Consider the following 12,689-nt stretch of genomic DNA (forward strand, 5'->3'; position numbering starts at 1 on the left):
GTAGAAAATAACAAGGTTTTTAAGTGGGTTTTATTGGGTTTTTGGAAAATTTAAAGGCTTAATGGCATTATTGTAATTATTGAGCAGTGGCAAACTTGTAATTATCCCTATCTTCTCCAAAATTGGGGCATTTTCGTTTTGTCTTATTAGCTGAAGAAAAATTCAACCGCCAGAGGGTTTTTGGTAGAAGAAAGTTGCAGTCGTTCGACGTCCACGAGCCGCCTGGGAGCATTTGAAGACCACAAGCTATCGATGAGGAAATCCACGAGCCGCCTAAAACAAAACATCCATCGCTGTGCGAAGAAGGGAAGCGGCCGGACGTCGGTCTGACGTGGGCAAGCGTCCACGGCCGTTGCATGGGTGACAGGTAGAAGATCATATCGATCTGGGCAGTCCGGTTCCGAGCGAGTGGTCAGACAGTTCCGATTCAACGCGGGTTTGCTGTAGATCTGGGTTTGGTGGTTCGCCGGTCAGAGGAGGGTAGCACATTGTTTTAGGCTGGTTTGCAGTGGGATGTTCTCAGGTTTCAGAGGCGACGTTGTGTGCGGATCTCTCTCGGTATCAGTGGATATTGAAATTACAGATTGGTGAATTTGTTGATTATCTGTAATTTATAAATTTCTTTATTGCTCATTAATAAATTAATTCAAGCTGGTTCTCAAAGTAGATGTAGACCAAACTGGTCGAACTACTATCTATCTTGGTGTTCTTTACTGCTTTCGATTTATTTCTCCAAGAAGGGTGTGTGGTAGTGTCCTGGCATATTCTTTGTTCAGGATATTTTGGTTGGGTTTAATTTGACAGATGGCTTTGATGTTTACACAGTTCGAAGTTGTTAAATTTGATGGAAAAGATGATTTCGGGTTATGGAGGAAAAAGATTAGGCCTATTCTGGTACAACAAAAGGTAGCCAAAATCTTAGACGAAGATAACGTTCTACCAATAATTTCAGAAGCTGAAAAAAAAGATATGGATGAGATGGCCTATTCGACGATAATTCTGTATTTGTTGGAGTGCTTAGGCTAGTAGATGAGGCCACTACTACAACACAGTTGTGGAAGAAACTAGAAAGTCTTTATTTGACTAAGTCCTTGCCAAATAAATTATATCTAAAGGAGAAATTCTTTGGATATAAGATGGACTCAAGTAAAGGCTTAGAAGAGAACCTAAATGAATTTCAGAAGATTATAGTTGATCTCAATAACATTGGTGAGAAGGTGTCAGATGAAAATCAAGCAATTATTCTTCTGAATTCTTTGTCAGAATCGTATCGAGAAGTTAAGGCAGCTATTAAATATGGACGGGATTCATTGTCCATGGATATAATGTTGGATGCCTTGAGAACAAGAAATCTCTAGATTAAAAAGGAACGCAAGGATGGATAGTTACTTATGATCAGAGGCAAAAATGAGAAAAAGAACGGAAAAGGAAAAGAGTCGAGATCTAGGACGAAATCAAAGGGGAAAAGCAAAAAGTGTTTCCTATGTCATAAAGAATGACACTTTAGGAAAAATTACCCTTTGAATAAGATCAAGGAAGCATCAAGTAGCAAGCATATAGGGGATTCTAGTGCAGCAAATATTACTGATGGGTATGATTCAGCAGAGGTTTTGATGGTGTCCAGTAGAGACATTCAGAATGCTTGGATCATGGATTCAGGGTACACGTTTCACATGACTTCTAATCGGGATTTCTTGATTGACTTTCAGGAAAATGATGGGGATCAATTCTGCTTGGTGATAATGGTGTTTGTGATGTAAAAGAGATTGGGTCAGTTCGAATTGCAACACATGATGGTATGATCAGAATTCTTACATATGTAAGGTATGTTCCAGAACTCAAACGAAATCTATTTTTTTGGGCGAATTAGATAGAGCAGGTTATTCCTATAAAACTGATAATGGAGTTCGGGTTATCAAGGGTTCTTTGGTTAAGCTGAAGGGGACCTTGAGGAATGGCCTTTATATGTTGGAGGGTACTGCAGTTTCAGGTATTGTTGCTGTTGCATCTGGGAAAGAAACAGATAAGTCTATGTTATGGCATAACAGATTAGCTCATGTGAGTGAAAGAGGTCTTCAAGCTCTTTTAGAACAAGGTTTGCTTGGAGGAGTTAAAGATATTGAACTCCCATTTTATGAACATTGCATAATGGGAAATTCTACCAAAGTGAAGTTTAGGAAAGGGAAGCATTCTACTAAAGGAATTTTAGATTATATTCATTCAGATTTGTGGGGTCCTACAAAGGTACCTTCTATGGGAGGTTCGAGATACTTTATGTCAATCATTGATGAATTTTCAAGAAAGGTGTGGATGTATCCACTGAAATAGAAGGATGAAGCTTTTGAGAAATTTCTTGAATGGAAAAAGCAAGTTGAGAACCAGACAGGCAGGAAGGTAAAGTATCTGAGGATAGACAATGGTTTGAAATTTGTGAATTGCAAATTTGATAAATTTTGCAAATATGAGGGAATTACGAGGCATTTCACTGTTACAAACACTCCACAGCAGAATGGTTCAGAACAATTATGGAGCGTACAAGATGTCTTTTGACAAATGCTTCATTACCCTTGAAGTTTTGGGGGAAAGCTACCCAAACAGCCTGTTATCTTATTAATAGGAGTTCGTCTTCCGCTTTAGGCCGAAAGACTCCTCAAGAGATATGGACAGAAAAAGCTCCAAGCTTGGATAATCTCAGAGTGTTTGGATGTTCAGCTTATGCTCATGTTAAGGAAGGGAAGCTGAATAAGAGGGCACTGAAATGTATGTTTATTGGCTATCCACAGAGTGTTAAAGGATATAAACTTTGGTGCTTGGAAGAGGGCAGAAATAAATGCATTATCAGCAGAGATGTGACCTTTAATGAAACAGAGATGCCATTTCGTGTCAAAGAGCAGCAGAAACAGCAGACAGTTGATCAGGTCGAGGCAGAGGTTAGAATCGATTCTAAAGTACAACCATCGGTTAGTTCAGGTGATTCCAGTGATCAATCATCCAGTTCTGATGGTAGACAACCTCAACTGCAGAGGACTTTGATTGATGAAGGAGCTTTTGGTGAAGAAAGCTCAAGTGGCAGTGACCTACAAAACTATCAGCTTACACGTGATAGGCCTCAGTGGGTGATGCATGCTCTTACGAGGTATAGTTATGCTAATTTAGTTGCTTACGCTCTTACATGTGCAGCTGACAGTATTGAAGCAGAACCTCTTACTTTTGAGGAGGCTATTGTATCTGATTCGAAAGATGAGTGGAAGGATGCTATGGAAGCAGAGTTGTTCTCGTTGTAGAAGAATCAGACATGGTCATTGGTTCTAAAGCCTCTTAATCAGAAACTCATTCAGTCAAAGTGGATTTATAAAATCAAGCTAGGTATAGGAGGTGACAGCAAGCCTAGGTATAAGGCTAAACTGGTAGCCAAGGGCTACACACAAAATGAGGGAGTTGACTTTCATGAGATTTTCTCTTCGGTGGTGAGGCATTCGTCCATTCGATTAATTTTATCTATTATTGTTCACTTTGATATGTTTGTTGAACAGATGGACGTCACCACAACTTTCCTTCATGGAGAATTGGAGGAATGATCTACATGGCCCAACCTAAGGGCTATGAGGTGAAAGGAAAAGAAGACATGGTTTGTCGTCTTCACAGATCCATCTATGGACTGAAGCAATCGCCGAGACAGTGGTATATTAGGTTTGACACCTTTATTCTGAAGTAGGGCTTTCACAGGAGCTCATATAATGCTTGTGTGTACTGGAAACTATCTCAGAAAGATACATATACTTATCTACTTCTGTATGTAGATGATATGATTCTGATGTCTAAGGATTATTCTGAAATCTGTGATCTCAAGAAACGATTGAGTAGTGAATTTGAGATAAACGATTTAGGCGAACTAAAAAGGATCTTAGGCATGGATGTGAAAAGAGATAGGGAGAAAGGTTTGTTAACCATTTCACAGGAGAGTTATGTGCATAAACTGCTTGAGAAGTATAATATGTCTGGTTGAAAGGCAGTTTCGACACCCTTAGCATCTCATTTTAGGCTTTCTTTGTCTCAGTGTCTTGTTACTGAACAAGAAAGATTAGAGATGGCTAATATTCCCTATTGTAATGTTGTTGGAAGTATTATGTATTTGATGATTTGTACTAGGCCTGACTTGGATATGCTATGAGTATGATAAGTAGGTTTATGTCAAATCCTAGGAAGGAGCATTGGAATGTAGTTAAATGGGTGCTTTGATATTTGAAAGGTAGTGTCAGTGTATCATTGTATTTTAGTAGGGATTTTGATAAATCAGCACTGTTGGAAGACTTCACAGATGCAGATTATGCTGCAGACCTTGACAAAAGAAGATCTCTATCAGGTCACATTTTTTGTTTGTTTGGTAATGTGGTCAGTTGGAAAGTTACTCTACAGTCAATTGTTGCCTTGTTTACTAGTGAGTCAGGGTATATTTCAGTAGGTGAAGCTGTGAAAGAGGCAGTGTAGTTGAAAAGGATAGTTAGTGAGTTGTTGTCGCAGGAGTTCATTTCTATCGTCCGTTGTGATAGCCAGAGTGTTATTCATCTTGCAAAGAATCCATCTCATCGCGAACGGTCTAAGCATATCGATGTCAAATTTCATTTTATCAGAGAAGTTGTGGCCCAGAAAGATGTTCAACTGGTCAAGGTTCATAAAGTTGAGAATTTGTCAGATTGGAGAATCAGCTTGGCACTTAAATATTCTTGTTATGAGGGAGATTTGTAGAAAATAACAAGGTTTTAAGTAGGTTTTATTGGGTTTTTGGAAAATTAAAAAGGTCCAATGGCATTATTGTAATTATTGAGCAGTGGCAAACTTGTAATTATCCCTATCTTTTCCAAAATTAGGGCATTTTCGTTTTGTCTTATTAGCTAAAGAAAAATTCAGCTGCCAGAGGGTTTTTTGGTAGAAGAAAGCTATAGCCGTTCGACGTCCACGAGCCGCCTGGGAGCATTTGAAGACCACGAGCTGCCGGTGTGGACATCCACGAGTCGCTTGAAGCAAAACGTCCGTCGCTGCACGAAGAAGGGAAGCGGTCGGACGTGGGTCTTCTTGATTTTCTTGATTAGTTTAGATTAGGTTTAGATTAGGTTTTCTTGATTTTCTTGGTTCGAGGCATGGACTTTCAAAGTTAGGGGCTTGATTTTTTTGGTTTGAGGCGTAACATTCAAAGTTAGGGCTTAATCTCTCATGTATATTCTTGAATCTCATAATAAATTCTTCTTTCATATTCTTCTTAATTTGAGGCATGAACTTTAAAGTTGGGTCTTGATTTTATTCCATCAATCTTGAAGAGATTCTTTATTGAGGTAAGTAGATTTAGTTTAGACTAGGTTTAATTCTTGATTTTCTTGGTTTGAGGCATGAACTTTCAAAGTTAGGGCTTGATTTTTTTTGTTTGAGCCTTGAACTTTCAAAGTTAGGGCTTAATCTCTCATGTATATTCTCAAATCTCATAATAAATTCTTCTATCATATTGTTCTTGGTTTGAGGCATGAACTTTTAAAGTTGGGGCTTTATTTTTTTCCATCAATCTTGAAGAGATTCTTCATCGAGGAAAGTAGATTTAGTTTTGATTAGGTTTTCTTAATTTTTTTGGTAATTTTCTTGGTTTAAGGCATGAACTTTCAAAATTAGGGGCTTGATTTTTTTGGTTTGAGATTTGAACTTTCAAAGTTAGGGCTTAATCTCTCATGTATATTCTTGAATGTCATAATAAATTCTTCTTTCATATTGTTCTTGGTTTGAGGCATGAACGTTTACAGTTGGGTCTTTATTTTATTCCGTCAATCTTGAAGAGATTCTTCATTGAGGTAAGTAGATTTAGTTTAGACTAAGTTTAATTCTTGATTTTCTTTGTTTGAGGAATGAAGTTTTAAAGTTAGGGCTTGATTTTCTTGGTTTGAGGCTTCAACTTTCAAAGTTATGGCTTAATCTCTCATGTATATTCTTGAATCTCATAATAAATTCTTCTTTCATATTGTTCTTGGTTTGAGGCATGAACTTTTAAAGTTGGGGCTTTATTTTATTCCATCAATCTTGAAAAGATTCTTCATTGAGGGAAGTAGATTTAGTTTAGATTAGGTTTTCTTGATTTTCTTAGTTTGAGGCATGAACTTTCAAAGTTAGGGGATTGATTTTTTTTGTTTGAGGCTTGAACTTTTAAAGTTAGGGCTTAATCTCTCAGGTATATTCTTGAATCTCATAATAAATTCTTCTTTCATGTTGTTCTTGGTTTGATGCATGAACTTTTAAAGTTGGGACTTGATTTTATTCCATCAATCTTGAAGAGATTCTTCATTGAGTTAAGTAGATATAGTTTAGATTAGGTTTTCTTGATTTTCTTGGTTTTAGGCATGAACTTTCAAAGTTAGGGGCTTGATTTTTTTAGTTTGAGGCTTGAACTTTCAAAGTTAGGACTTAATCTCTCATGTATATTTTTGAATCTCATAATAAATTCTTTTTTCATATTGTTCTTGGTTTGAGGCATGAACTTTTAAAGTTGGGGCTTGATTTTATTCCATCAATCTTGAAGAGATTCTTCTTTGAGGTAAGTAGATTTAATTTAGACTAGGTTTAATTCTTGATTTTCTTGGTTTGAGGCATGAACTTTCAAAGTTAGGGCTTGATTTTTTTTGTTTGAGGCTTGAACTTTCAAAGTTAGGGCTTAATCTCTCATGTATATTCTTGAATCTCATAATAAATTCTTCTTTCATATTGTTCTTAATTTGAGGCATGAACTTTAAAGTTGGGTCTTGATTTTATTCCATCAATCTTGAAGAGATTCTTTATTGAGGTAAGTAGATTTGGTTTAGACTAGGTTTAATTCTTGATTTTCTTGGTTTGAAGCATGAACTTTCAAAGTTAGGGCTTGATTTTTTTTGTTTGAGGCTTGAACTTTCAAAGTTAGGGCTTAATCTCTCATGTATATTCTCAAATCTCATAATAAATTCTTCTATCATATTGTTCTTGGTTTGAGGCATGAACTTTTAAAGTTGGGGCTTTATTTTTTTCCATCAATCTTGAAGAGATTCTTCATCGAGGAAAGTAGATTTAGTTTTGATTAGGTTTTCTTAATTTTTTTGGTAATTTTCTTGGTTTAAGGAATGAACTTTCAAAATTAGGGGCTTGATTTTTTTGGTTTGAGATTTGAACTTTCAAAGTTAGGGCTTAATCTCTCATGTATATTCTTGAATGTCATAATAAATTCTTCTTTCATATTGTTCTTGGTTTGAGGCATGAACGTTTACAGTTGGGTCTTTATTTTATTCCGTCAATCTTGAAGAGATTCTTCATTGAGGTAAGTAGATTTAGTTTAGACTAAGTTTAATTCTTGATTTTCTTTGTTTGAGGAATGAAGTTTTAAAGTTAGGGCTTGACTTTCTTGGTTTGAGGCTTCAACTTTCAAAGTTATGGCTTAATCTCTCATGTATATTCTTGAATCTCATAATAAATTCTTCTTTCATATTGTTCTTGGTTTGAGGCATGAACTTTTAAAGTTGGGGCTTTATTTTATTCCATCAATCTTGAAAAGATTCTTCATTGAGGTAAGTAGATTTAGTTTAGATTAGGTTTTCTTGATTTTCTTAGTTTGAGGCATGAACTTTCAAAGTTAGGGGATTGATTTTTTTTGTTTGAGGCTTGAACTTTTAAAGTTAGGGCTTAATCTCTCAGGTATATTCTTGAATCTCATAATAAATTCTTCTTTCATATTGTTCTTGGTTTGATGCATGAACTTTTAAAGTTGGGACTTGATTTTATTCCATCAATCTTGAAGACATTCTTCATTGAGTTAATAGATATAGTTTAGATTAGGTTTTCTTGATTTTCTTGGTTTTAGGCATGAACTTTCAAAGTTAGGGGCTTGATTTTTTTAGTTTGAGGCTTGAACTTTCAAAGTTAGGACTTAATCTCTCATGTATATTTTTGAATCTCATAATAAATTCTTTTTTCATATTGTTCTTGGTTTGAGGCATGAACTTTTAAAGTTGGGGCTTGATTTTATTCCATCAATCTTGAAGAGATTCTTCTTTGAGGTAAGTAGATTTAATTTAGACTAGGTTTAATTCTTGATTTTCTTGGTTTGAGGCATGAACTTTCAAAGTTAGGGCTTGATTTTTTTTGTTTGAGGCTTGAACTTTCAAAGTTAGGGCTTAATCTCTCATGTATATTCTTGAATCTCATAATAAATTCTTCTTTCATATTGTTCTTAATTTGAGGCATGAACTTTAAAGTTGGGTCTTGATTTTATTCCATCAATCTTGAAGAGATTCTTTATTGAGGTAAGTAGATTTGGTTTAGACTAGGTTTAATTCTTGATTTTCTTGGTTTGAAGCATGAACTTTCAAAGTTAGGGCTTGATTTTTTTTGTTTGAGGCTTGAACTTTCAAAGTTAGGGCTTAATCTCTCATGTATATTCTCAAATCTCATAATAAATTCTTCTATCATATTGTTCTTGGTTTGAGGCATGAACTTTTAAAGTTGGGGCTTTATTTTTTTCCATCAATCTTGAAGAGATTCTTCATCGAGGAAAGTAGATTTAGTTTTGATTAGGTTTTCTTAATTTTTTTGGTAATTTTCTTGGTTTAAGGAATGAACTTTCAAAATTAGGGGCTTGATTTTTTTGGTTTGAGATTTGAACTTTCAAAGTTAGGGCTTAATCTCTCATGTATATTCTTGAATGTCATAATAAATTCTTCTTTCATATTGTTCTTGGTTTGAGGCATGAACGTTTACAGTTGGGTCTTTATTTTATTCCGTCAATCTTGAAGAGATTCTTCATTGAGGTAAGTAGATTTAGTTTAGACTAAGTTTAATTCTTGATTTTCTTTGTTTGAGGAATGAAGTTTTAAAGTTAGGGCTTGATTTTCTTGGTTTGAGGCTTCAACTTTCAAAGTTATGGCTTAATCTCTCATGTATATTCTTGAATCTCATAATAAATTCTTCTTTCATATTGTTCTTGGTTTGAGGCATGAACTTTTAAAGTTGGGGCTTTATTTTATTCCATCAATCTTGAAAAGATTCTTCATTGAGGTAAGTAGATTTAGTTTAGATTAGGTTTTCTTGATTTTCTTAGTTTGAGGCATGAACTTTCAAAGTTAGGGGATTGATTTTTTTTGTTTGAGGCTTGAACTTTTAAAGTTAGGGCTTAATCTCTCAGGTATATTCTTGAATCTCATAATAAATTCTTCTTTCATATTGTTCTTGGTTTGATGCATGAACTTTTAAAGTTGGGACTTGATTTTATTCCATCAATCTTGAAGACATTCTTCATTGAGTTAAGTAGATATAGTTTAGATTAGGTTTTCTTGATTTTCTTGGTTTTAGGCATGAACTTTCAAAGTTAGGGGCTTGATTTTTTTAGTTTGAGGCTTGAACTTTCAAAGTTAGGACTTAATCTCTCATGTATATTTTTGAATCTCATAATAAATTCTTTTTTCATATTGTTCTTGGTTTGAGGCATGAACTTTTAAAGTTGGGGCTTGATTTTATTCCATCAATCTTGAAGAGATTCTTCTTTGAGGTAAGTAGATTTAATTTAGACTAGGTTTAATTCTTGATTTTCTTGGTTTGAGGCATGAACTTTCAAAGTTAGGGCTTGATTTTTTTTGTTTGAGGCTTGAACTTTCAAAGTTAGGGCTTAATCTCTCATGTATATTCTTGAATCTCATAATAAATTCTTCTTTCATATTGTTCTTAATTTGAGGCATGAACTTTAAAGTTGGGTCTTGATTTTATTCCATCAATCTTGAAGAGATTCTTTATTGAGGTAAGTAGATTTAGTTTAGACTAGGTTTAATTCTTGATTTTCTTGGTTTGAGGCATGAACTTTCAAAGTTAGGGCTTGATTTTTTTTGTTTGAGGCTTGAACTTTCAAAGTTAGGGCTTAATCTCTCATGTATATTCTCAAATCTCATAATAAATTCTTCTATCATATTGTTCTTGGTTTGAGGCATGAAGTTTTAAAGTTGAGGCTTTATTGTATTCCCTCAATCTTGAAGAGATTCTTCATTGAGGTAAGGAGATTTAGTTTAGAATTGGTTTAATTCTTTATTTTCTTGGTTTGAGGCATGGACTTTCAAATTTAGGGCTTGATATTTTTGTTTTGAGGCTTGAACTTTCAAAGTTAGGGCTTAATCTCTCATGTATATTCTTAATCTCATAATAAATTCTTCTTTCATATTGTTCTTGGTTTGAGACATGAACTTTCAAAGTTGGGGCTTGATTTTATTCCATTAATCTTGAAGTGATTCTTCATTGAAGTAAGTAGATTTAGTTTAGATTAGGTTTAATTCTTGATTTTCTTGGTTTGAGGCATGAACTTTCAAAGTTAAAGCTTCATATTTTTTGTTTCAGGCTTGAACTTTTAAAGTTAGGGCTTAATTTGTTGAGCAAAGTTGGGGATATTTGTTTGAAACTTTGTCTTTGTATCATTAGGATATTTTATACGAAGTGGTTCTTTATTGGCATCAAGGTGCTGCTATGAGAAAAGTTTTGGCTTCGTAAAAAGTAATTTGTGGACTTTTGAGTTGTTGGGCTTTATTTTATTATGTCTAGTTGCTTTTCCTTCAAGAGGTGTGATCTAAAATTAGCTACCATAATACAATGTCAAAGGTAGTTTTGGATTGGTACATGTGATAATTGTTATGTGGGTAGATGGATAGTTGTGATAGAAGGTTTGGAAATGTATGTTTTGAAACTGTTCATATTTGGATGTTTGTAAGAATTATGTTCCTTATATTGTTTTAGAAGTGTCCATATGGGTCTGTCCATATTCTTCTAATTAACTTACAAAATCCTCTTGGAGTTGTAAAGTTTCAATCTATATGTTGTAGTTCTTGTATATTATTTCATTGATGTAGGTGCTCAAAGCGACGAGTTCAAGGTGGGCTATGTTATTCTTGTAGAGGCAGGAGCATAGTGAGCAAGATTTGGCTAGGATTACTTCATACGGAATTGATAGGTGTAATTTTTTTAATTGTTCTTAGAGGTGATGGGGTTGTTGATTGTACAATAAGAAATGTGTTCATATGAGGGGTGATAGTTGTTATACTTTTGAAATTGTTCATATGGGGTTGATTATCATGTTGGAATTGTTCATATGGGTTTTCCATATTCTTTTAACTTAGAAATAATTTATGAGGTTGTAATATTGATAATGTTAAAGAAGTGAAGTTTTTATAAAGAGATATTGGTGGAAATTTGGTTGATTTATAAAATTAAAAATGCATGTATTGTTTATTTGATTGGTGAATGTATGTCATATATATACCAAATGTGGTTGTTGGATCAAAATACAAGAGAAATTATAGGTAAAAATGTCAACATTACAGATTTTTTTTAAACGAATTTCTTTACTTCTTTTCCTTGTTAAGATTATAGATATTGTTGACATTTTTCCTTGTCAAGAACGCTCATATTCTTAACATTTCAAATATGTCAAGTGCCAGAGTGTTTCTTGATGTTTTTTAAATGTCAAGTGTCACTTTTCTTGAAGTTTTTAAAACATCAAGAAAATCGATATTTTTTACATTGGCTTCCTTGACGTTTTTTAAAACGTCAAGAAAATTCTTGACATTTATAAAACATCAAAAAACACAAATTTGCAGTAGTGATGAAGATGATGAGATTTAAGGTTTTATATTATTTTATGCTATTTAGATTGTTGGATAATAATAATATAATAATAAAAAGATAAAATTAATTTGATAACAATATGTATAAAATTAGAAAAAAAAAATTAGATACCATTGAATCCGTAACAAATATTTAAAAAAGTCGAAGGTTAGTTAAATAAAATTAAATTTGATAATAAAAGATCTATTGAATATAAGTTGGAGACAAAAATGAGGAAGATTTTGTTTATTTGATTAATTCAAAAAGTAGTTTCATAAAACCTAATTTGATAATAAAATATATTTTCAAATATAATTCGGGGATAAAATTAAGAAGAGAACTCGTTTATTTATTTATTTTTTGAATCGGTTAGGTCATAATTTGATTACTGAAGCTTCAATAATTACATTGTATTCATAATTTCATTCTCATTTAAGCTTCAACAATTATACTCTATTTATAACTCCATCAACCATAAAACCTACAAACCCATAAAGGGAAAAAAAATAAGAATTCTAATTCGTTGTAGAGTCATAGCAAAAACAGCAAGATTTGAAAAGTGAATATTTACTTGTGGTCAAACATACATATTTTTGTTGAGATACTTATAAAGAAAATTTATATCAAAATTTTTAAAATGATATAATAATATAAGGGTTATTTTTAAATATAGAAAAATAAACCAAAATATTTACAAAATATAGTAAAATTTTAGAACTATCAATGTCTATCAACATCTATCATTGATATTGAGTCTATCAGTGACATTGTCTATCAGTGTCTATCAACGTCTATCATTGTTCTAAAATTTTGCTATATCTTGTAAATATTTTCAACAATTTTACCATTTGAAATAATTTTCCATGATATAATAAGATTATAAGTGATAAAACATACCAAAAATTGAAAATTTGAGAAATTTGAATGAAATTACACTTTATTTGATGAAAATATTTATAAAATAATAAAAAAAACTTAGTCCGTAAAATTTGAAGATTTATTATAAATTTTAATTTAAATGGAGATAAAAAAAAAAGCTAACAATAATTCAT

The 12,689-nt window shown here is 33.1% G+C and overlaps 1 long non-coding RNA gene across 1 annotated transcript; it reads left to right on the forward strand.

The window, feature by feature from the left end:
• The first annotated feature begins 4,916 nt into the window (after nucleotides 1-4,916).
• Nucleotides 4,917-11,208, forward strand: LOC150035577 (uncharacterized). The gene is made up of 2 exons (XR_016529948.1): nucleotides 4,917-5,063; nucleotides 5,268-11,208. It is a non-coding gene; the product is annotated as an uncharacterized LOC150035577 (long non-coding RNA).
• The last annotated feature ends 1,481 nt before the right edge of the window (nucleotides 11,209-12,689 follow it).

The sequence above is a fragment of the Benincasa hispida genome, chromosome 6 (assembly GCF_027475165.1).
Source record: "Benincasa hispida cultivar pf3 chromosome 6, pf3_genome.v1.1, whole genome shotgun sequence".
NCBI lineage: Eukaryota > Viridiplantae > Streptophyta > Magnoliopsida > Cucurbitales > Cucurbitaceae > Benincasa > Benincasa hispida.